Source organism: Falco punctatus, assembly GCF_963210335.1.
Source record: "Falco punctatus genome assembly, chromosome: 4".
NCBI classification, from domain to species: domain Eukaryota; kingdom Metazoa; phylum Chordata; class Aves; order Falconiformes; family Falconidae; genus Falco; species Falco punctatus.
Window position 1 is genome coordinate 27601404 of NC_137583.1, and position 23884 is coordinate 27625287.

Here is a 23884-nt window from a genome sequence, read left to right on the forward strand (position 1 = left end):
GACATGAAAGACATTTTTAGTGACTTTCATTACCCAAACTCAATTAGAGGAGAGTAATCAGCAAGTCCCCTGCTGTGAGAAGTGCAGAATGAAATCTTGGCGAGATGGGACAGATGCAAGAGAGACTCATTGCAAAACAAGCACAGAGATACTCACTGTACCCCCAAAGCACCCAATGAATACTGAAACATATAGATTGCAGCATTAACAGCTTCTCTCTGCTGTTTTCTTGCTCTAAGGTGGATAATTAAGCACAAATGGTCTTTCAATCTATTCCTTTAGAAACTATTAATTTAATGTCAGATAAAGTCCTTTGCTTGATTCTTGGGAGGGGGAGAAAGGGAAATAAAGCCTTGTTCAGCTTTTGTTTTCTTTCTTTTGGTGCCACTGTAAGATAATCTTGGATTTTGCTGTGTGCTATTATATCAGTGCCTAGGATTCACATAGTGCTGTTTGATGCTTGGCACAGGAATTTCATGGGATCTATGAAATCTAGATCTGCTGTGGCTGGTTCACACACGTTAGTCCTGGTCTCAGGCTTAATGCCTGGAGGAGAGGCAGCATGTCAGGTTGTTACATACTCCTCCATTTCTGCTGTTGCCAGGGTTATCCACTGCAAGCTGCTAAAACCGAAACACATATTCGTTTATCCAGCTGAGGCCAAAAGCCCACATGTTGCTGAGGGCACAAAAAAAACCCCATGGATTTGCAGAAAGTGGTGTCACAGCATTTCTATGGCAGGTCTAGGAACTGACAGCTCAAAAGAGTGAGCAAGGGTAGCTTTAAACCACTTCTGCCCCTCTTCCTCCTCTGTTCTTGTGTCTCTTGTGCCTATTCATATAACACATCCTGAATAATAATAGGTGGGCAAACCATGTATCTAAAGCTCAGATGACCTCAGAGACAACCAGTTCCAGCCATTCTGTGGCTCCAGCTGGCTGCCTGGGCATGTGCACCCACACTGAGCCTCCAGTGTCTCTTCTCAAAGGATTTCTCACATCAAATCCCCTGCAAGGAGCTCTCAGCAGCTGGTTTCCAGCCTCCTTCCTCTCCTTCTCCCTGTGGCTGTGCCCAGCCTGCGGAAAGATGCTCTCCTGGTCTGTTGCTCTGATGCATTGCTTCTTTCAGCTCTTCCCCATTAGGCGAGGCAGGGATGGAGGCCCTGTGTTCCCCTCTTTCCAGTCCCATTCTCGTCAGTGTGGGTGAGCTGCCTGCCAGTTCCTATGCTCCAGTTTCATCTCTGCTCTCACAGATGTACCGCAGCCTCTTGGACAGTGCACGTTTTGCCATTGCTTTGTTTGGCTATTTGGTGGCTGGAGCTGTGCCTGCTCAGCTGCACGCTGGCCTCAGATCCAAGGCTCTGTCGTAGCAGGCAGCCTGCCTGGCCTGGTCTGTTTTAGCTATTGTTAACTTGTGTCCTCTCCATCTTCCCTCTGCTAGATTTTAGCAGACAGTCCCCTCTGGAGAAGCAGCCAGCACCTGGCTTTCCTGCCCATCAATCCTTCTAGCAGGCTCCTGTCCTGTCTCGTGCTTTGAAGGATGCATTGCAATGATCCCACGATACAAGAAGGATTCCCCATCAGTTGCCCGTCTTTACATCTGACTCAGCCGTGTCAGTTCCTCATGAGCACTTGGGGAAGGCATCAAACCACTGCCTCCTGCAGACCCCTTGCCTGCTGTGGAGTGCAATTCCAACTGAGCTGCCCAGGGCTCCTAAGGTCCCGGGAATGCCGGTGTCAGGCTGTGTGACAAGGGCAGGACTGAGGGTCATTATAGGAGTTGTGCCAATGCGTTGGGTCACACGACAGCCAGAACCCCCCTGTGCATCCCCTTGCGTGGCAGGCAAGAGCCCACATTACCAGGCTGCTGGATCCGTGCTTTCCCGCAGCAGTTTTCCCAGGCAGCCCCTCGTCCTGCAGCCTCTGCTCCGCCAGGCACCGGTTGAGCTGTGCAAGAGCAAGGGAGAGGCACCATGACAGGGAATGGTACTGGGGAACATCCCCTCCTCTGCCTGTGAAAGTGGAGAGCTGAGTTTTCCTAGGATGATTTCACTCATTAGACACTCTAAACTATTTTGCTGTCTGATGATGGCTGGACACTGATGCCTGGCCAGACAGTACAATCTCCAATTTGTCTCTGGCACCCCTCTCTCATAAATCCAATTCTCTTCATGAATGAAGAGCAATACGCTACTGCCATCGGGGGAACCAGGTAAAGTCCTTTGAAGGGGCATATGATGAGTGAATTCCCCTGAACAGCTCAGTCAGTGATGGCTGTACACGCCGGCCCATACTCAGATATACTACAATTTTACTCATGTTCAAGGATAATCTCCATTAGCAAAATGCATTCCCGTCTACAGCATAAATTATTTTAGTGGAAACGTGTCGGTCCGCAGTCAAAAGGCTTCACTGGCTTCTGCAGAATTGGCTCAAGCACTTTCCCAAATGGGAGTCAACAGAGATCAATTTAAACATGCCCTCACATTATTGCAGGAGGGCAATAACACAGCATCATGTTTTTCGCCACCACTTCCCAGGAGCAGAGTGTAATCCCTACTACAAATCACTGCTTGTCACTGGGGTAGGGGGAGAAAGAACCATCAGCGGCTGGGAAATAAATGGCTATTACTTCCCAATCCATTTACATCTGGAGATACCTTAAATGGTGTAGATTTAATTCTGCACAAGTGAGGAAAATGCTTGCAGGTTACAGGAGAGACAGATAACTATTAATTTAAAATTCCAGGCAAGACTTTTGCTTTTATTACCCTCATTATATTTTAAAGACATAACCAGCAGCATATGCAAATTAGCACCTTAGATTATTAGCAGGGAAAAACCCACTGCATATATAAATGGACAAATATGACTTAGCAGCAAGCACAGTAAGGATATTGTACATGGGCACTGACATCCATTTAAAGGCTGATCACTGAATTAGTTTCATGGGAGTGACTGTAACTGGAGTTTGGCTGAGTTGCACTGTCAAAGTGATCTCAGGGCTCACTGGTGTTGAAAGGGACAATTCTGGTGTTCCCTCTGTCCTCATTCTCTTTGCCTAGGGCTACCTACAAGCTCCTGCCTCCACTACAGATCAGACCCTTCACTGGAAAAGCCAGGGAAGTTTTCTGCTGGTTTAGTGAGCTGAACCAGCTCAGTGAAAGGTCTTGGGAGCACCAGGGCAGGCATAGGAGGAAGATGCTAGAGCTTGACAGCAATGAGGTATTAGATCAGCTCAGTCATGATATCAAACGAAGTCTTTCTGTCTCAGGTCTGAGGTTTAATCTCCTGTGCCAACAGAGCTCTTCTGTGCCTCTGGCCTGCACCCTGCAATCCCCCTGGCCGCAGGGCGTGTGGACTTGTAGGAAAGTGCAAACTGGAAGTGCAAACATGCACACAAGGAATTTTAGCCCTGCAGCAGTGCATTACAAAGCATCCTGCATTCCCTAAGAAGTGACTTCAACTTTATCCCGTAATGTTCCTCGACAAGATAATTTAGTCATCTTAGCGAGCATGACATCCATCCCAGCACTCGCCCAGCATCCTGGGCTCATCTGACACAGCAGTTTTCCTTCAGGATGTCTAATTCAATAAGTGACAACACCAAAGAGTGGATGCTAGGGAAGAATATGGTACACTCAGCAATGCTGACAGATAGAGCAAGACAAAGGGGAGTCTTTTGACGGAAAGGCTGACTATCAACTGTGCTATGCAGGTTTTTCAGTAAAAAAAAATTATTACTATCATTCAAAATTTTTACTATAGACCAAGTAATACCAGAACAATCTATTTCCATTAAATTCGGTTATAGTCTCCCTGGCTTTTGGACTTTTGAAAATTGTTCTAAGGGAATTACATTAATTAATGCACAAAGAACAATGTACAGAAATAATAGGCAGGCTATTCCTCAGCAAGTATCATACCTTTAAAGCGTTGTGATAGAAAGGTCTGCACAACATTGTGGCTGAAGTGCCAAATGTTAAAAGCTGCAAATGTTGGTCCCAAGTGCAAGCTGTTGGGTAAGTTCTGCTGGGACAGAAAGGAGATGAATTGGATACTTAGATCTTGTGCTAGCATGTGAGGCATTTTTTGGATCATACAAATAGAGTGTGTTCCTATGACATGTAGCATTCATATACCTACAGGAAATACTAGGATAAAACTGGTGAAATAAAAATCTCTCTGCAAGATAGCATTCCGACACAGTGAATTTCATTAGTTTTCCTGGGATTAAACAGAGAGCAGCTCCCAAGCCCCTGCCCTTGCAGCCCTAGCATGGGCACACAGATTGACTACGAAGCAGGCTGCTCCCACAGCCAGGGGTAGCCCCTCTGCATCAGAATAGTAGCAGGTAAAATAACTGGTGAATGCCCTTCAGCTCAGCTCTGAGCAAGTGCTGCTCATGAAGCCGGTGCTGTAGCAGCACACCCGGTATCTGCTTGCTGGCGCTGATTGCTGCACGACGTCTATCTTGAGAGGCGACAGGAAATTTATCTCCCAGCACCTCATCAAATCAGGTGTAATTCCTGACCATTTGCCAAATGGGAGCGATAACCACGCTAAGTGCCTTGCAGGAGAGTCTTCTCTGAATCACGTGTGTGGATCACGAGCTCCTGTCAGCCGCGGTTATATGTGACTTGATTAAGCCCTCGCATAGAGGAGCTTGCTGACCTGCTGAGAAAGGTCAGAGCTGTCTCTATTACACTGTGGACTTTTTCTGCACATGGCACATTAACTGCCTGGATATTAAGTAGCTGTATCATGTCTTCAGGTTGCCAAACACAGGCCACTTGGTTCCTGTTAGCTAATTTCCCCTGGGCTTTGTGATCTAGAAGAATTTGGTACTTTTCCTTTTTCAGCCACTCAAAAAGTATCTCTTTCCTATTGTACAGAGCTCTTCCCAGAAGTCTTAAGGTGGGGGAAGCTCAATAATAACCTCTTCCAAATGTTCCTAAGGCCAATTCGTAAGTTCTCTGTTCCTCACCCTCTCCTTCTGACAGGGCCCAAGGACAGTCAGTCCATCCCAGCCTTTGCATTCAGGGATGGGAAAGGGCTTTTGCAAAGCCACTCTGGATAATGGGGGAAGGAAAAAAAACTTCATCTACCAAGACAGCTGTGCTTTAGCTGCAATGAAACACCTACTTTAAAAATGCTCGTCTGGCCATGCAGTTTGCCCACTGCTTTGTGATTAGTCACAGGACTTCAAGCCAAAGTGATTACTTAGAACGCAGTGTAATATGGCTGACTCTTTGCAAAGCCAGCATGCAGTCTTTGGAGATTTTCCAAAAGAGGTGAATCCTTTTAGAATGAATGCTATGTATCTATAGGGGTGCATGTAAAATACTCATATACACTTGCAAAACCTAGTTAGTGCATTGCCCTGAGCTCAGCTTTCCATTGGTGCCCTTAAGCTTTTGCCAGGGACTTGCTAAATAGCACTGAACTCATATTTGACATTCTCTAGCTATTCCCTTTAGCAGCTAAAGGGATGTAAAGACAGTATTGCAAGGTAATCTCAGCTAGTTGGTTAATGCATACCTGGCAAGCTCTCAAAGCTAGTCAAGATGTAATGAACAGGTGGAAAACATTGGCAGACTATTGTATATTTTCTTCTACTGCAGGAATACAATGGCAGCATTATCCTTGCGAGGTCTGGTACAATTCCCTTCTGCATGCCTAGGAATCCTTCCCATAATTGCAAAAGGAACTGGAGTAGAGCCTTTGTAGCAAACCCCAAGGAAGAAACACAAGCCCTCATCTTGGGCTTTGTGGGACGGCAGAGCACATGGGGTCCCATTAAGAACATCATATCCTAGCTTCAGTGTTGCCAAGGAATCCAGGTGTTATTTGTTTGCACCTTGGCTTTTGGCTTTTGGATGGGAAAAGCAAATTCAGTCCTTTGAAAACAGTTGGCATTTTTATCTGTCACTTCTACCAGCAGATCTAGCATTTGGCAAAAATATGTAACAACATACTTATTACAAATGTCAGGTAAAGTGAGGTTTTCCTTGTCGGTGTGGATGGAGACTCACATATGTGAGGGGAGGGAGGAGTTGTGTCTTGAAAGGGCAGGTGTGTTTTGAATGTGGTTTTGTTTCTGGTTCTGCTGATTCACTCTCCCTTTGGAAGATGTTTTCTATGTTTCCTTCATCTAGACTAGAAAATCTTCAGGAAAAGGATTGCTTTATCTTGTATGTACCCAACACCCAGCACTCACCTGAACCTTTTCATGATTACTGTATTGTGTCTTCAACAAACTGCTAGGGCTTGTAAAGCATTGAGGATGAGGATCCTGCTTCTTGATGGGGTACCCAGGAACCACAATTGTGCAGAAATAAGACTATTTTAAATGTGGATTTTAGGAGGTCTGGATTTGACAATGCTTTGCTATATATCCACAGTAATGAAACAACAAACACTAGTGAAATATTTCAGAGTCCTCATTTGCATAAAATTAGATGCTTCTTCTTCTCTCCCTGTCAAAACTTCAGTGAAGAGGGAAATCTCTGTGCCCTGGGAAGCTTAGTTGTGAATGCTTTGAGCTATTCCAGCACTTGTGCTATAGCTTGGTGCCTACAGTCACAACTAATTCGTGTGTGTATGCATTATCTTCTACCAGGCTGGCTAGAAAAACACTTTCTAGCTTGGTATGTATTTCTCTTCATTTGTAGTGGCTTCCAACCTCACATTCCTTCTGTAAATATTATATACACCGATCTAATTTATTTACAGTTAGTTCATATGCCAAACTGATGGAAGACAATGATGTGACCTGGTAAAATGAGTGGAGAAGCTAGTCCTCCTAGTGTGCTAGTCCTCCTAGTATTACTTATCCATGCTGGACCAACATTGAAACAGAGTTATCAATTTTATAGAGATGTGGCATTTAGACCTTAAAATAAAGGCCTTTATAAAGGCAGTGAATTAGGTTAGATGGTTGACTGGATCAGACTGACAAATGATAGATGATGGTACACAGATCTGGCAGAGCATGCCCGATTTCTCTTTCGTGGCTTTAAGTGTCACTGTAAATTGTTTTTGAAGTAATTTTGAACTTCCAAATCTAGCAATGGGTAATAAATCAGCTCGAATCCATCAGCAACTGGCCTTATGTGTACATTCTGGCACTATTTTTTATGCCCCTCTGGTCTGAATATAGCTACCATTCTGTGAAATCCAGAAGGAAATTTAGAGGTGGTAGAGTAGGGGAAGCATTTAAATGACTCAAATACAAATATGAGAAAAAAGCCATGAAAGTAGCAAGAAATAGGCATTAAAAGCTGCCAGGAAGATACAACAATATATCAGGATATTGTTGATTTATAAAGACCAAAGGTTGGAAACTGTTTTGATTCCACTTTTTTAGCCACTTCTCTTGTCCCCATGTTTTTTCCTTATCCTGTGCCTCCAGGCTCCTGCTGCCACGCAGTAAAGGCAGGTGCTGCACAGCGTGAACTTGCAAATCCCTCACTCCCAGCCTAACACTTCTGCTACATCTTGGAGTCAGAAGCGTGGCACGTGCCTCTGAATATCAGCCATGTCCTACAGCAAACTGCCTTCACTGGCTTCCCGCTATGGAAAAGCATCCCCCAGTGCAGGTGGAAAGTCATGTCCCAGGAGGCAGCACCTATGTTCACTAGGACACAGCAAGAGCCATGACGTCCTGGATGGGTTCATCTCACCAGCTGTAGGTGCCTAGCTAAAGCCTACCCACAAGGCCTCTTCCAGCATGTTTGCAGAGAGAAGCAGGACCATGGAGTAATTAATGTGGCCCTAGAAGATGTCCAGGATTGGTGGGTTGGGTCTCCTTCAGGAGATGTTGAACTTTATTAGCTTCTGTGGAAGTGGCTAGCTAGCTACTTTAGATGAGATACTTGAGTTGCAGATGGCAGAAGTTAGGCAAGAAACCGCTGAGTGACATTAAGGTAGGCATGTGGCAGGATTTCTGAACTACACAGACACCGATGGATTCAGATAATCAGTGTGAATTTTAAAAGCACCTCCTCATTCAGCACCCATTCCTGAAATTTAGTCTTGCCTGGCAGAGATTTCTTTGGAGGATTACTCATACTTTTGAAAAAAGGTAGATCATACAAAAAAAAGGATCCTTAGGTCTGCAGAGTCTCAGGCTCATACTTGCTGTCTGTCCCAGCTTGTTCCAGCGCCTCTGAGTTTTAGGGTAACACCACAGAAAGGATTACAGATATGCATTCTCATTACAACAGCGCTGGTAGAATTTCAGTCATCAATCATGCTTGCTCCAGAGTCTCTTTATGCTCTGAAGCTGATTAGATGTTGAAATAATTCAGCTTTGATGGCAAGCAGTGCTTTATTAATATCACAGCTAACTGCTTTTCTCCCATCATTTGCTTTTAATGGATCCTGTGCTTCCTTCTGCCTGTGGAGCTCTGAGAAAGGTTTGGTGACTAACCATATACTTGGATGTATATGCTTGCATGTTCTTTGCATCAAAACAAAGCCTAAATCACAAATGCTGCTGGGTTTGGGTTCTCTTCAAGGTGGAACATGACCTGAAAGTCTTTCTTCTGCAACTAGGTGCTACACAGGGATTTACTGTATTCATCTGTGTAGGGATGTGCTGGGTAGGCAGGCTGTAATTCCTTTGTGTGGTTTCCATGTGTTGTACATTGCATGAATAAGGACTATCCCCAGAGCTAGTACTCCTCTCTCATGTGGACCCAGGCAGGTTCTGTGCCCATGACTCATGATCTCAAGAAGAGAGGAGGATCAGCAAGAAGCCTACTTCAGCTAAAGGGGATTGATTTCAGCAATAGTAATGAGCACACCAGAGAGCTGGAGAGACACAGCTAATAAAGATGCACCAAACAATTAGCAGCACTAACACGTAGCCCCTCAGCAAGCCTTTTCCCTGCCCACATCCCTAGCAACAAGCAACAGGTATATGAAAGGATTAGATCTGCAGCCATTAAAAAAATCTTTTGTCCTACCTAAGTTCCTTCATCCTACATGAATTGCCTCAAAGATTTCCTTTAGAAATTAGCAAAATTAGGGATTTTTCCCATGTTAGTTAAGTAGCACCTAAATGGCAATATTTTTGCTGAACACTAACCAATAGCTGTTAAAAGACTTTAAATTAGCCTAAACCATTGCTTCAGCTGACAAATTTGCCTTCTCCTGGACCTGCTGGTTGCTGGACACGATCTGTTGCAGACCCTAGGTTTCATGTGATGTGGGCAGAACGGGTCCTGGGGATGGGTTCCTCTTGAAACTTCACAGGACCCTACAATAGTTTTTCCTTTCAATTGTGAGACTCAACAGCACTTCTGTACAGGTTACTGGATCACAGAGGAGGCTCTGCTGTCACCGTCTTGTATTTGGGGAAGCCGTGGGGAAAGGTGACTGCTGCTTTCCCAGGCAGACCAGTAGCCACAGTGGGAATCTCCTGGGCTTTAGCTCTGCTGTGCTGCCTGCTCCCAAAGCACTCACTGTATCTTTAAATCAGTTCTTTCTTAAACTGAATGATGAATTGTGTGTTTAGCGCAAATATTTAAGAGCCTCAAAGCTTTGTCAACATACTTGACAGTGGTTTTGAGAAATAAAACATGATATGATGTCCCGTTTATATGTAAATTGTGAAGAAATTAGGGAAAGCAGAGGGCTGCCATTACAAACATTACATACATAACAAATATTTTGCATATTTGCTTCCCTAAAATCTTTTCCATGTTTCAGCTGGGTTTATAAAAATAAACAAGTGTTTTGGGTGTATAACTTGCTGGCCTGATTCTCAAAGCTCAGCATGACTTCAAAATCAGGTTCCTTTCATGTGCCTCAAAGCTGGGCAGCAAGAATCATCAGACTTTTTTTTTAAATATAAGCCTTTGATATTAAATATGTATTCAAACCTCCCACTGATACCAAGAAGAGCTCCATGCACATATTCCTAAGTAAAAGAAAGCTCTCATCTACAGCATGCCCAGTTGTTCTGGTTCTGAAATTAGACATGTTAGCAATGTTAAATAAAAGGGGATGGTGACTGAGAGATCAAACCAGATCAACATTTCATCTTTGGTGGAACTGGAAGATGCATTTGCAGAGGTGAGAAGGCAGTGTGTTCTTCCCCAGAAAGGCAACCTGTATAACTTATGAGGCATGAGTTGTGAGACTCAGAATAGCTTCTGGTGGAGACCGGTGAAATCTGTAGGACACAGACATCATGTGAAAGCACTGCCTGAGGGGAATAATACCACAGAAAAAACAGCCACAGAAAACATGTTGGGTTTGTCAACTGTCACCATCAGTAGCTTTCCAGGGTTGTCTGTCTGAGCAAAACAAATATTTCCAGATTGCAGAAGTAGAAAACTCGCAATAGATTCAGGTTATTGTTGCAAGGCAATGCCAGGCTGGGCTCTTTTCATTTTCATCTTCAAATGAAATAGAGTAGAGAACAAGTCTCTGCCAATTTAACTTCATCATAATCCCATTCAGTTACTCCTAGTACATCTGGGAGGTTGAAGATCACAGCCGTCAGTGGGGCAATCTGTTGCCAAGAGCAATTGTCTCTTCATATCTGGTTCCAAAGGCCAGAAAGGCTAGCAAGCCCGTTAAACGATCACTGCAGTGTGATGGCTCTGAAGTTAATTTCAGAGATTATTATCACACTAGGCAAACACTCAAAACCCAGGCATGCCTGTAACCTCACTACGCTCTTCTGGCATTGCCTCAAAATGTGGCTTGTTATGGCAGGAGTTCGGTACAGAATGTACGGATGAGCCATCCTGCCCTGGGTATACGAAAGAACCCATTATCTCTTAAAAAAAAAAAAAAAAAAAAAAAAGACAAACAGGCCAAACTTGAATTGATCAGCTGAGTGACTACTGTCTGACCAATTAACTGTGTGCTGCTACGAATCAATCTTTGGCAGAAAGCTGCCAAGTTTATTTCAAGTGCTGCTAACACAGAGAGCCATTTTAGAAAGGTGGCAACACAAATGCACATTCAGAAGTCACTGATTTTTGTTGTAACTGGAATGTGAAACAAGAAGGGCGATACGCATCCTTAGTTCTGATCTGAGGGGAGCAGGAGCAAGAGGAAATGCATCTCATTCCAGGGCTTTTTTATAAACTTTTAATGAATGGAAAGAGTTGTTTTAATAAGTGGTAAATAAATAGTGTAAATTAAAAAAAACATATTCCTGCTTAGTTCTGGAGATCACAAACCATCCTGTAAAGATGCAGTAAGCAGCAGAAGGGTGAAAAGCAATAGAGACACTGCTGTAACTTTGTAAATATATACAGATAGCCATCACTGATTAACTATTTATTAGAACATCTCTTCATCTCTGATTAGCATATTATAAACTATTTATAAGCACCTTTGCAAACACTGGAGCAATCCATGATGTTTTGCAATTATTTATCCATTTGTTATAAGAGTTGTCATTATTTTTAACCCTGCATGTACTACCCATAGACTCCCATAGATGCAAAAACAAAGGTTAAAGATCGAATAGCAAATAACAAACATACTATAGGTGAAGGACAGAGGGAAAAAAGAGATTTACAGCCTATCTGGGCAAAGTAACCAGTCACAGGTAATGCAGTTACAGACAGTCAAGTGATGCAAAGCCCCGTAAAGCAGTTATAGATTCAAACCCAACCCAAGCCACCCTTGGCCATGACGGTGGCTGCAGGACAGACCCAAGACAAAGCACCAAGGCTTGCTCCCTGCATGAGGAGAAGGATTTCTCACAGATTTGTTAGTAGAAACAACAGTCTCACTGAGCATGTCACAACCTGTATGGAATAAAACCTTCCCCATCCAAAGAGTAGTCCTTTCATGATTGAGAAAAACATGAAGGATCTAGTATTTGCCTGGGGAACAAAAATACTGCTCCTGTGACCTTGGCCACTGGCTTTTGGCATAAGTGAGTCTCAGTTTCCCGTGAATGTCAGTCAGTAATGATATTGGTTTGCTTATGAAACCAATGCGTTTGATTTTTTGTTAGTTTGTTGTGGGTTTTTTATTTTTGTTGTGGTTTGTTTTTTGTTTTTTTTTTTAATTTGAATGTATGTTGTGTGTTCTGAAAATCAGAAGTTCATTCCTACCTGCTTTTGCCCTATATTCTGGGATCATAGATACTGTTAATGACCCCAGCTACCTTTGGAAAGGCAATAGTTGTTTAACAATCCTACACAGGTTCAGAAGGTAGCATTTTTCTATTGAAGGGTGGTGTTTTTATTAAAAGGACTTATATTAAAAAAATAATAATAGAAGACTGCTTTATTGTGATGTTCTTTAGCACAATAAAATTCTCCGTAACAGAGAGATTTTATTAATTATGTAACCTGATCTGGAGAAGTATTAAAGTACTAAATTAAGAATCAGGTGAAGACAATCCCCACTGAGATGCTGAGATAATGTCTAAGCATATTAATACTGGATATCTTACTTTTTCCCCTAATATCTTGAGAGGATCCTATTTCACATTTTCTTTACATGGAGATGTAAAGAGTAGAGGAAGTAACAAAGACTGCAGCGTTATCAGCAGGATTCAATTGATCCAACTGGCATGATGAAGAGGCTTCTGTCAATCCAGTGCGAGAGAAATCTTTCTGAGCTGTTAGAGAATAAAATCCAAATCAATTGGTGACCTGTAGTTTCAGGTCTCTGAGAGCAGATCAAGACAAGCCTGACTCTTGGAGCGTATGAAGCCCAGCAGTTCTCAAGAGGCCTGAGATTTTTCTTGGCCTCTTTGTTCTGTCTTTGCAACCACTGAATTGTTTAAGCACAAGACAGGTCCTGACCATATTAATGCACGAGTCACTGTGGTCATTGGCCAATGTTCCGTCCTTGGCCTGCTTTGGAGCAAAAGTCATGCACATTCTGCTCACAGCGAGTTACCCCTGTCCAGACAATGAGCAGTGACCCAGGTGCAGTCTTCCACAAGCAGCTGTTAAATTCCTCTGAAGACAATGAGGCAGTTATTCGTGTTTCTCAACGTAATGAAAATCCCACTTAGGTATCATTTTATCTCAAGTGTTTAAGGGTTTTAGTGAGTCTTTAATAACAGGCAGTCTTTAAATGGGTCTCATAGGGGACTGCATTCCCCAGTACAGACAGCAAATCTAAAGTTCACTACATTGTTTAAAGCATTTGTAAAGCCCTAACACAAGGGCTTACACGGTGCTTAGGTGATGGAGAGGGCTTTGGACAGACATGAATTCCACCCCTAGGTAATTGCAGCATTGTCTGGCGGCGAGGCCTGTGGTGAGGAGGCGCAGCGTGAGTGCAGCTGGCGCCTCACCACGTGTGCCTGTCTTCCCGCCTGCCTCGCTTCTGCATGCAGGGGATGGGCTTTCCTCTTCACACTTTTATTTTTTCTTCATTTAATTATATGTATTTTGAGGAAAACAAAACACTAGAGTGAATCTAATTACAAGGAGTTTATTGACTTGAACTTCATTCACAGCAGACTGCTAACCCCCGTCATCTTTCTGACAAGCCAGATGAGGCTGAGAACTGTTTCTCCCTGTTCTGAGACACTCTGACCCTGAATTGATTTAATTGGTCTCTTGCAATAATTGAGTACTTGCCAAGAGCCAATTTAAAGGTGCTACCATCCAATTTTTTTCCCCGATGGAAGGATTAACCCCATTAGCCATGAACTCTTGTGTTGCACGTCCGTAACCTTACAAAGGAACATAATCCTGCCTCACTCCACAGGCTCAGTTTTTCCTCTGTAGTAAATACAAATCATCAAGAATCCCCTCATTCTTCATCACAGTTTGGACTTGGCTTTTCCCCTGGGTGGTCAGAAGCAGGTGGTGATCCCAAACAGGGACAGGATTGGAACTGCTGGAAGTATTTGTTAATTCATTCTGGTTTCTCTTTTTAAAATGGTGTGGGTATTGTTTCGTTGCTCCCGGCTATGGGTGCTGGGCTGGTGCTCAGCTCGGAGGAGGACAGAGGGGCAGCAGGGCGGCCATTTTACAGGGTCACGGCGAGCCCTGCCTTTCAGTCACGGTATTTCCTCTCCCCCTGGCTTACTGCATCTCCTCCCCAGCCTGCCTATGGGACAGCCAAACAAAAAGCCTATTTTCCCTTCAAAGTCTCTCACAAACTGGTTTTTCATGTTCTAAGAGAGCGGGGCTTTTAGTCAAAAGGCTCCTTGTGGGCCCAGCGAGGCCTGGGAGCCTGCGCCCCTCTCTAATAGAGAGCTACCCACAACGCAAGCTGTACAAGGGGACGCGGCCAGTGACGTGAGGGAGCTGGTGCTGCCTGGGCTGGGCGGGATGGCAGCAGGGTGGTCAGGCTGTGGAGCAGCTCTTCCTTCTGCTCCCTTTAGACCAACCTGAAAAACATCCCCAGATGAAAAACCCTACTCTGTCCTAGTCAGCAGCTGTCCTGCTTGGTAAATGCTCCAGAGCGTGCTCAGGGGACCCCTGTGCGTGGCCGGGATTGTGCTTAGGCAGCCGTTTTCCTGCAGCTTCAAAGTAAATATGGAGATTTCAGGTGACAACGGGCTGCAGTTTTCTCTCAGGCCGGGCTGCAGAGGGTCTCACTGCTTCCCATGGCCGCACCGCTGAGGCTGAGGGCCATGCTGGAGGCACGCCAGAGGGAGGGGGCTGTGGGGAGGCCTGGCTGTGGTCTTTACCCAGCCAGTTTTTAAATGCCTAAGTTGGTTTTAACAAGCTATAGGAAATAATTAATAATTAGGAGAGATGGAGTTATTCTAATTTACTAATGAAATTATATTCCTTGTTGATAAGAGCTGAGACACATAAGGATGTCACACTGTATAAGGAACAGGAGGTGGGTGTCTCCAGGAGGCTAATTTTATACACTTATAATGCCTTCCTTATCGTTAATAACCCCATCCTACATTTAAAAAGTGCTTCTCTTCCCAAAGGACCCCAGAATGCTTTATAACTGTCAGCCTAGTCCTGAGTGCAGATGCAATTGATAATAATTTTAATAAGAAATTCATCAGATTCAAGTCAGCGGAGGGTGATGCCTTCTCCCAGGTCTGAAACGCAGCCTCTGCTAGGCTGGGGGAAAGCAGCAGCTCAGTCCCAGCATCTCCTAGCCCTTTTGTGGAAACTGGCTTAGAAGGCAGCTGGTGGAAAGGAAAAAAGCCAAAGGAGCAGGCAGGACCCGCTGCCAGGCTCCCGGGATGGAGGCAGGGCCCTGTGCTTCGCTGGCTCTCAGCTTATGGGATAAATTAGCAGTTTGGCTGCTCTGAGCTTGCGTATGCTGTGGAAAGGAAGGTGTTGCTGATAAATATTATCTAACAGGAACCTGGTACCAATGAGGATCACACTTGCCATCTGACAGAGAGGGATGTTAGCTGAGAGGTGGCATGTGGGAAGTGACACGCTGACATGCACCTGCTCTCTGCGATGCAAAGTGCCACCATCCCAGAGTGTGGTCAGCTTGGGAGGAGCAGGAGACGTACGTTTGCTAGAAGTGTGAAGATTTTGGTTTTAAGTCCCAAGAATGTCCACTCAGTGAACTTATTCTAAAATTAGAGTGAGCTGTCAATTCTTGCTTGCCAAGGGAGGGCATGGGGTCGTCAATGTCACGATAATGCCACCAGGATCTTGCAGGAGATTCTGCTGCTTTCAGTATGCCAAAGCTGAGCAGCTACTCTGAGTGTGGAAGTCTGCCAGGGTTGAACTGAAACGTTACTTCTGTTAAACTTGAGGATTTTTTTGCCATTGATTTCAGTGAGGCCACAGTTTTCGATTCTGGCCCTTTCAGTAATTGGAGCAAAACAGAGTAGAAGACCCTCATGACTGCTGGGTGGAAAGAAAATAATAGTGTATTGGTTTTGGCTTGAAAATTCCAACATTTGCTTGTGAATTTAAAATAGAAAATCTATTTGCCATATGTTTGATTCCAGAAGAACTACATCTCTGGAGAACCTGCTTCCTTGGGTTGCTTTGACTGGAGTGGGACTGCTTACAAATTTCTTTGCTTTTCCCTCTTCTGTTTTACTTCTCACATTTAGCATTAAACTAGCATTGGCATTTCTATGCCATCTGGCTTTTTTTGTTGTTGATTTTTTTAAGGGGCTAGGGGAAGAAAGTTTCAGGGTAAAAGAGTCTGTGTTGCTAGACCAGCAGTCAAGAGAGTGAAGGGGAGGGGGAACCTAGGCTAAAATACTTTGCCAAGGGAGCCCAGGTTTCAAGGAGAGGTTTTAAGTCTTGCAAAAAGGAGAGGAAATCTCCGCACATCTGAAAGGCAGGTTGGTTCTGGCACAGCTAGACATACTCTCCACAAGGGCTGCTACAGTAAGAGGCACAGTGGTAGACAGCCCGAGAATTGCTGACATGCAGGTTACTGTTTTATTAATCTCTCTAGAAGCCAAGAAATATTTGGACAAATGAGGTTGTCCATTTTAAGGACTAGAAGGAAGTTTGAAGTCCCTCTGTACCCAAAGCCTCACATTAAGGTAAAGGTTGGTATGTTTGAATGAGGCTATTGTGAAAGGAGAGAATTGGACTTGCTGGCTTGGAGATTTCCCCCTGCTCCTGTTGGATTCATCAGTTCTTGTTAGGGTTTGGACAAGCCTGGGAGAGGCTATTTCCAATTAGAAGTTCTCAGCCAGAAAAAAATAACATAGGATTTCTTTTGAACACTTCATGCAAACAGTTTGTGGCATTCATAATCTTATCACACAGTTTCTTGCAGTCTCACATTTTCCAGACAATTGCGCTTTTTTCCCAACTTAAACCAAAGAGCTTAAACATTCAGTCTGCCCTTGCTGACCTTGTACAGCTGAGGAAAGAGGTCATGGTTGACATTGTCAGCTGAAGTGATTTCAGACACAGTGCCTGAGTGTAGTGTAAGCAGAAATTTATACTTTTTAATTTGCTTGGAAGAGTATGTTAAATGCCCAGAGAAAAAGCCTAGACTGGAGGTTGGCCAGTCTTGGCAGGGGCAGAGCTGGGGGCTGACATCAGCCTGGCCAGACAAGACCATGCATGCATTGACACACAGATCACCCTCTGCTTCACTTCTGGGGTGACAGGAGAAGAAGACATATGAGCCATGAACAAAATCATATATTGATCTTTCACAGCAAGTAATTTATGTAAATTGCACTAATGTATGTAGATAGAACTGACATTCTTTCCTGGGCTGTTTATCTCCAAAGTCCCTTGCAAAATGATCAGATTATGACTTTGCATAGCAAGAACGTCTCTTCTCTCAGCCCTACAGACCAGATATTTGTTTGTTGTTGGCATGGGCAATTTGGTTACTAATTCCCAGGGTTAATATACAATATCAGGCTATTACACTGCATTGTATCACGCTTGCTGAATAACATTACATGTGGTTTATATTTAATTTCAACTCCATTTGTAATTCTGCTGTGGTGGAGTTATATGACCCAACAGGGCTGTGGATGTTACCCGCTGTGTTTGTAATGCACTGAGTGGCTTCTAGTTCATCCTTTGCCTCTGCCTGCTTCTCCCCAGCTCCACTACTCTTGTGCCCACACAACCTCCTCCAGGTAAATATTTGCTAATCAGTGTTCTTTATCACAGCCCAAAATGAGACTTCTTATTCAACTGTTTCACAACTAATTAAACCACTTAACAACACTAAGGGGTTTTAATCTTTTTCTACATGTTACTGTTTTACTGCTGTATAATGCTTCCTAAAGAGGTAATGGTGGGATGAGGCTTAACCCAGTGTTAAGAAAAAGAGCTGAAGACCTACATGGGGCATGGCACTAATCAAGCTCTTTACAATCTAAAGGACTTCACAGAGATTTAGAGGACCTGAGTTAATGCCTAGCTGTGCTACAGGCTTTCTTTCATGGCCTTGGTCAAGTCACTGAAACTATAAAGTCCTGCAGCAATTTGGGAGTACTTTCAAAAGTGATGTCAACACTTAAGAGTTCGCTGAAGTCTCACTGGAAGTCAGTGGGATTCATTACCCTAAGCCCTAATCCTTCACAGACTGAGACATCTGAATTTCATCCAGATTTCTGTCTTAATCTCTGAACATGGGGATCTCACAATCAAAGTTACATGGGAGCTTGTGTAGCAAGGCTAACGGCGGTTCTGCTCTTCACAAATGTGCTGGCAGTGGGCAGGGAAGGGTGGCTGCGAGATGTTCATCCAAGGTCTTCTGCCCAGCATTGGCCAGAGTGAGACAAGACAGATCTTCCCTGGCAGCACTGAAAAGCCAAACCCTCCCCTGCTGTTCTGGTGCATGAAATCCAGTGAGTGAAATGAAGCAAGTTTTTTTCGCCTATGAAAATTAAACCTAAAATAGGGACAAAGAAGGGTAAGGGTAAAGTTCTGCAAGCTCAGCACTGCGGGATGGGGAGTGGAGGGGGTGTCCGCACTCAGATTAGGCAGTTCTGGGTCTTCAGCCTTTTAAGAGTTCTTTCAGTCTTCACAGTCTTTATGAAACCAGTTATTTTCCTCTTATCTGGGTCCCTTTTAATTCATGTTGTTTCCAGTCCTCCATGCTAGGGAGAGTATTTGTGCTGGACTGTGTGGGAGCAGGGCAGTTGCTGAAAAGACTCCTGTAAGTATTAACAATAATAATGTGCACTTTATGACCATGGTTAGTATTAAAAGACATTTGACAAACACTGGACTTGGAATGAAAGGCTTTTAAAGCCCCAGCCAAGCTATTTGCAATTAGAATACAGTAATGTACATTCATTTTGTATGTAAGTTGAGCTCACAAAAATCTCCTTTTTTGTCCATTAACAAAACCACAGTATCCCCATGAACAAGTCCCCTTAATCTTCACAGTGCATAGTCTGTGATCTTATCCTTAGAAAAGCTGTGCAATGTCATGCAGCTCCAAGAGAAACAAAAGCAAAGTCCAAAGCAAAATGGACTCTCTCCCAGAATAAATAGCACTGATTTGGGGGCGTACCAATATCTGAGGGTTGTTGCAGCTTGAATGAAGTGTACAATGTATTTAGATCCCAGAAAAGTGCAGAGGGCACAAATTCCTCCTGGTCCTGTATAAAAATGAACAGAAGTCAGAAATAAGGGAGTTGAGCAGGAGCACAGCAGCGACTCCATTTCCTCTCCGTCTTGAGTGTCTGTTCACGCAAGCTCAAAAATAGAGAGTAAGAGGCAGAGTGCACAGACAATAAATGTATCTGTAAACTGCCTCCCTGCTTTGCCTTTGTTTCACTATCCTTGTTACAGGACTTATAATTTTTTCTGATCTCAGAAGTGTGCATGAAAGATGGAGTCAATCTCTAGTCCCTCGGCAGATCACCACAGAGGGACTGGGGGCTGTGTTTCCACAGCCTCCTTGGGCTCCCGTCTGCCAGCGCAGGGCATGTGAGCAATAAGACCAAAGGAGCCCTCCTGGGTTGTGGTGACCAACCCCAGCTGTTGCAAGCAGCCGTGTCACATAAACCTGCCCATAAATGTATCTGACAGCCTGCCCTCATTATTGCTGTGAAGATACTCTCCAAAAATCCACTCCTCTGACAGTCAAAAAACTTTCTAATTTCCAGACTATGTCTGTTTTTGTTGGATCTTATGTCCTTTAACTCTTCTTACACAAGGTTCATAACGGTACAGAGAACAGTTCCACTCTGCCTAGCCTTTCCCTTTTGACATCTCTGGTGATTTTCTTCTCTTGAAAAACAAGCTGTCCATACTCCCTGCTCGGGCACCAGCAGTTTTGCAGGACTGGAAGCAAATGTTCCAGTCTGAATGACTTTCCTGAATGGAGCCTTATTTCATTTTCTGGTGGCTGGGCCACTCTGAAGGCTTAGAGCCAGCCAAAGTGAAGCACCAGGCAGTAGAAATCAAGGGAGCTTTGAGCTGTTTAAATACAGTTTATCCTTCTCTTTTGGATAAGCTGTGTTGACTCCTTTTCATAAACTAATATACCTGGATCTAACCGAGTGAAGAGTTGCCCAGATAGCCTTTGGTCATGGCTGTTGTATCCCTATCCTCCAGCTGACCTCTGTGTGTATGCTTGCAGGCATTGTTACTCCTGTAATAAGTAGGCAAGGACAGATTGCAAGGAAGGCAGAGAAGAACCTGACTCATTCCCAACCTTAAGCGAAACATCTGTCTTGCTGTTGTCAGATGAAATCAAATATTCACTTTTGCACATTAAGAAATTTAAAGAAAAAGTCCTTGTGGGGAGGGCTGTCAGCTCGCCGAGGAAGTTATTAAGTTGGACTTAAAGGATTTATGGGAAGAAGTGTTTTAGCTGCCCCCAGAGCATCATACTAGCCCTAGTGTTGTTCCAGTTATTTTATCTGACTGCCTTTACAGATATTTTGGGTAATTTACCTGCACAGCCAGCCTCAGAATTGCTATTTTGAACACAATTGCTGTTATTTGTGAAAGCACCGCTCTCAAAAGCAATATTTCATCATTACTGTAAAACATCATCCCTGCAATTATCGGAGAGAGTGTCTGTAGGAATCTTATGGGAAACACTGTGACGCCTGAAGCAAGTCCAAACCCTAAACTTGCTCTCATTAGTGCCTGGCTGTGACACGACACTGTCTTACCCCAGAATGAGAGGAATGAGAATCTGGCCTTTGCACTGTCATGTGTGCAGGCACTGGATTAGCTCAGATGAGTCTGGCTTCTTAAAAGCACATCGCTTTTGGAGAAAGCACCACTTTATTTCCAACAGAACTCCAAATAGAGTACAACCCGATGAGGAGTTTCCCCTGCCTTGGAGCTAGCTCTCACGTTGCCTTCCCTCCAGCCTTTTCCAGCCAGCCAGCAGTGCCAGCACTCTGCAGAAGGTTTTCCAGACTCACTGGGAATTTAGGCTTGTGTCTTAGATGATCACCATACAACCCACCTGGCAACTAAAGGGTGGCAGCTTAAGAGACCTCATAAGGGAAAAAATGGGAAAAGGTGATCTTCAGTCATGTCTCTGTATGGAACATCACATTTCTTCAGCAGATCTCCCTGTCACAGTAAACTTGTCAAAGCTGGTAACAATTCACCAGTAAAAGAGGTCGGGGGGATTATAATTACAAAGACATGTCTTCCTTTTGTAAATTGTAAGTTAAAAAAAATAAATCATTTGTTTTTAGTCAGCTGTCCCCCTTGTCCTCTGGAAACAGTGGGGATGTGATATCTAAAAAAGAAATCAGAAAATGAGCAAACATCCATCAGAATGGAAATGTCTGACTTCAGGAGGGAAAAAACCCCCACATTTAAAACTGGAAAATCACCTTGACAAATTTCAACCTTCCATAGCCACTGCCTGAGGAAGGAGTTTGCAGGAAATCCTTTGCTCACTGTTAGGTACATGCACGGAGATGTAAAATCAGTTAAAGACTGTTACCCTTATCTGTTTACTACCAGAAATTTCAGATGAAAAAGGGCTCCATCTGCTTAGACATAGAGTTGACCTTCCCTAAAAAAAAGGCTTTTAGATACGGAGATTTTGTTTCCAGATTTCTTCTCATTTAATTTTACAGAATGACTTTACCAAATGGGAAGTGCGTGTGATGGTTTGACCAAACGAGAAATCCAGGTAGTGACAGCTGTTGTGGTGCCTCATATTATATAGTGCAGGCACACAGAGTGGGGGAAGGAAGGTTATTGGTGTTATCAAGACATCACTGACGAGTACAGCAATCACAGCAAAGCCTGACTGACACTTTCAGCAGCTCCTGTACTTAAATGAGCACAGATGTAGATACAGTAAAAACATATAAGCAAAGTCAGCTTCAGTGCAAGCCTCGACTGTGCTGCAGACAGGATGACTGACTGTGCCCAGTCTTCTTCAGGCAGGTGGTTTACTTGCTAATTGAATGCACAACTTTTAAAATTAAAGCCATCCAAAGTTACCAAGAGCAGGATGAAATGTAAAGCTTCCTGTGACATTTATTCAGAGGAGTATATTGTTTTCCAGGGCTGCTTGGTTCACGTATCTCATTTTTGAACAAGCTGCGCTTCACTGTGTCACCTGCTGAGTTAACAATTTGTGACAATTACAGCAATTATTCTGCTACAGTAGCAATACTGTTGCCCAAACATGTTCAAAGAATGGCTTTACTTAAATGAACAAGAATACCATGAACCTGCAAAACCACTTGTGGGTTGAATAATTTAATTTTCTGATTCTGTTAATTCACAGTATTGAAATACCAATAACTCCGTTCATTAACGGAGCAGTAGAAAAGTAGGAGATGATTGATGTGGTGCTTTGCAGAAGCTTTGCAGACACTTCGGGAGAACTCAGTTGCATGGTATGTGAACACATGTCTTCTCTGCAATGTGGAAATGGCCCAAGGCAAAGAATCAATTGCAAAGGTTGCCCTGAGGCTGGGTCTAGCAGGGAGCCAAGAGTAGGACACTGTCGTCCTTGCATCAGCAGAGTGAGCCCACAGTCACACCTCGCTTTGGGCTGGCCTCCATCCCAACACCTGGGTTTGTGTCCTCCTGGGTGGAGGCTGCCCACAACTGCCCACTGGGCTCTGCACACACCTCTGGGCCCAGCTCCTGTATTTCTTATCTCTGCAAAAGACTGAACAAGCCATTTCTTCAAAGGAGGCAGTTGGCAAGTGCTTCTGTAATAACCAAGTTATTATATGTGCCGCTTTTTGTTTTGTAGCACTCTTCCAGCTTTATCACAGCATTTCCCATCTCTAAGCAGTCTGTATGACTCCTCAATTGACAGATGTTTATTCCTGAGGTCATGATCTTTCAGCCAGAATTTTACACAGAGACTTTTTCTTCCATTCCACCTTCGTATTTTAACAAGAAGTTGTGGCATGAAAAGGGGAGAATGATACTGAATATTCCACTTAATAAATGGAAATTCAACAAGGGCACTAGAGGACGTGACTACCTCATAACTTCCAAATTAAGCTGGATGTGAAGTAGCGAGATTATTCTGGATGGGTCCACTTGATTTCTTGCCAAGGTCAGGACTGTGGCATTCTTGATGAGGAAGCGGTTGCTCGAGTTGCTTCATCAACTATTTACTTCAGGTTTAATGACATCTCAGTGTTATTTTTTATGTTCTTGAGTTGTTTGCTGTTTGTCACTCCATTTACAGCTGTGGAGGTCACCCATGTAATTCTGTGAAAGGCAACATATATCCAGTTTTCTATCAAGGCTGCACCATGTTTTGCCTCTTCATCTTAGTTAACATTACTTTGCAGTTTTAAAGTAATTATTTCTCCACCCTCAGTGATGACTGCTTTCTCATTCCTTATAGACTGGGTCCCTTCTGGTCCTGAGCTACCAAAAAAAAAAAAAAAAATCTGTCCAGGATATGTTCTGTGAAGAGCCTGTACTTTACAAGTTCCTAGGGTTTTGCCCCCATTTCTCTCCTCTGCAAAGTATTAACCAGTTATAATGTGGGTCCCACCTCCATTCTCACACTAGATTTTAGGTCCAATCTGGGATCGACTGTTTTCAAGACTGTGTTTTATGTGAAGTCAGTCATGTTGTAATTTGTTTTTTTCCCCTTAAAAATCCAAGCCTTTTTCAACAAGATGAGGCTTCCTGGATCTCTGCTGGCTGCTGGATTTTCCCCAGACCAACAGTGGCATTTGTGGAAGACACACAAAAAATGCGAGGGAGTGGGAATGCAACTGTTGGGTGTTGTGGATGTGCAACAGGCTGTGGAAGAGTTAAAGCAGCACAGTGACAAAGCATTGAAATGTCTGCAGAGCACATCTTACCACCCACAAGTTCTCCCTGCCCTGAATCACCAGGCTGCCTCATGTTGGCTGAAAGTGTCTTCTGCACCCTCCTAAAGTCCCTCCATGGACAGAACAGCCAAATGAGAAACATAGCCTTGGTTATAGCAGACACCTTTTATAGACCTTGAGAAAAGGGGCTGGGAGGGACCCTGAGACATCTCTAGATTATCCTTGAGATTATTCTATATTAGTGTTCAAGGTCAGGCTG

The 23884-nt window shown here is 43.8% G+C and overlaps 1 protein-coding gene and 1 long non-coding RNA gene across 2 annotated transcripts in view; one reads left to right on the forward strand and one right to left on the reverse strand.

Moving 5' to 3' along the window:
* The window catches only part of TEKT4 (tektin 4), a 73063-nt gene extending 49184 nt beyond the window's left edge, over positions 1 to 23879 (reverse strand). The window contains exon 1 of the mRNA XM_080386622.1: positions 1 to 23879. This exon is cut by the window's left edge and continues 25738 nt beyond it. The gene's annotated coding sequence lies outside the window, so the exon portion shown is untranslated.
* Positions 1 to 23884, forward strand: part of LOC308063536 — a 673278-nt gene that overhangs the window by 454060 nt on the left and 195334 nt on the right. The window lies entirely within an intron of this gene.